Source organism: Myotis lucifugus, unplaced genomic scaffold, assembly GCF_000147115.1.
Source record: "Myotis lucifugus unplaced genomic scaffold, Myoluc2.0 scaffold_426, whole genome shotgun sequence".
Taxonomy (NCBI): Eukaryota; Metazoa; Chordata; class Mammalia; order Chiroptera; family Vespertilionidae; genus Myotis; species Myotis lucifugus.
This window is the reverse complement of record NW_005871474.1, coordinates 453,515-455,353: the sequence shown is the minus strand read 5'-3', so window position 1 is coordinate 455,353 and position 1,839 is coordinate 453,515.

Below are 1,839 nucleotides of genomic sequence, written 5' to 3'. Positions count from 1 at the left end.
GAACTAGCCTGGGGAGGGGTGTGAAACCACATCAGACTTAGCGTCAGAGCTAAAGGCCTTGAGGCGCAGGGAGGTTATATCAAGATCAGGAGCCCAGGCTGGCCTGTGTGACTCAGTGGTTGAGCATCGACCCATGAACCAGAGGTCACTGGTTCCATTCCCTGTAAGGACACATGCCTAGGTTGTGGGCTTCATCCCCAGTAGGAGGAGAGCAGGAGGCAGCCTATCAATGATGTTTCTCTCATCCAAGTTTCTATCTCTCTACCCCTCTCACTTTCTCTCTCTCTCTAAGAAAGATCAATAAAGACCTCACACAGCATTCAATTAATGTTGCAGGGAGTGGGTTAAGAGGGTGGACACAAAATCCTCAAAGCGGATTGGGCTGGCCCTGCGGTAGGCACCTTTATTCATAGACTGTTGTGCATGGGATCAACCACCCTTACAGATTTCAGTGACCTATCCCACGTCTGTGTTGGAGCTGTGGCTGTCGCCCAGCATTTGCCTTTTAATATATATATTAAAAAGATCAGGAGCCCAAACCGGTTTGGCTCAGTGGATAGAGCGTTGGCCTGCAGACTCAAGGGTCCCAGGTTCAATTCCAGTCAAGGGCATGTACCTTGGTTGTGTGCACATCACCAGTGGGGAGTGTGCAGGAGGCAGCTGATCGGTGTTTCTCTCTCATCGATGTTTCTAGCTCTCTATCCCTCTCCCTTCCTTTCTGTAAAAAATCAATAAAATATATTTTTAAAAGAAAAAAAAAAAAAAGATCAGGAGCCCAAGTCATAATCAGGTGAATGTTCTGATCGACAAGGAGGCAACAAGTAGTGGGAGGAGCCCAAGACCAGGCATCAAGAGATGACCTGGGTCCTGGCTCATACTCTGTTCCATCTGATCCCTTGCCTTAGATCCATTTCAGCCCATAATGAGCACCCACTAGCCAAATGGGACTCCCCAGCTTGTCATATCTACTCCTCAGCCTAGAATAACTTCTGTCCTTCCCAGTGATCTCCTGGTCAAAATACTGCCCTTTTTAAAGATCCAGCTCTAATCCTACGTCCTGAGTGAAGCCTTCTTCATCTCCCTAACCAGAGGTGAGGTGAGGATTTCTCTTCTCACCTCTGAGTCCCCACAGACACATTTACATACCTCTCTTAGGAAACTTAGTCTTGTTCTGCCTTACTGTTTACGTAGATGCTTCTCTTGTTTCTCCTACTAAACCAGTGGTTCTCAACCTTCTGGCCCTTTAAATACAGTTCCTCATGTTGTGACCCAACCATAAAATTATTTTTGTTGCTACTTCATCACTGTAATGTTGCTACTGTTACGAATCGTAATGTAAATATCTGATATGCAGGATGGTCTTAGGCGACCCCTGTGAAAGGGTCGTTCGACCGCCAAAGGGGTCGCGACCCACAGGTTGAGAACCGCTGTACTAAACTAACCCCATTAGATTCCTCCTCCTTGAGAACAAAGACCATATTTACTCGTGCAGCTTCCTTATTACCTACTTTATGGTAGATGCTCAAATATTTGTTGACCTAAAGAAGGACTCCCTTTTATCAGTGAGCTGTCGTGGCCAATGGCATGAACTCTGAGTCACTCACTAGCTGTGTGACTTTGGGCGAGGTAAGCTTTCTGTGTATCAGTTGCCCCAACAGAAAATGGGTATAACAGTACCTGCCTCATGAGGGGTGTTGAGGAGCCAGTGAGCACTTAGCCGTGAGACTAGTCCACACTTCAAAATGTGCCAGAGCTGGAATGCTGTCCTCAGAGTTAAATGCCCGCGGGTAATGAGACCTTTCTCCTCCCTGAATGAGTGCCCTTCCTCCTCAGTCCCTG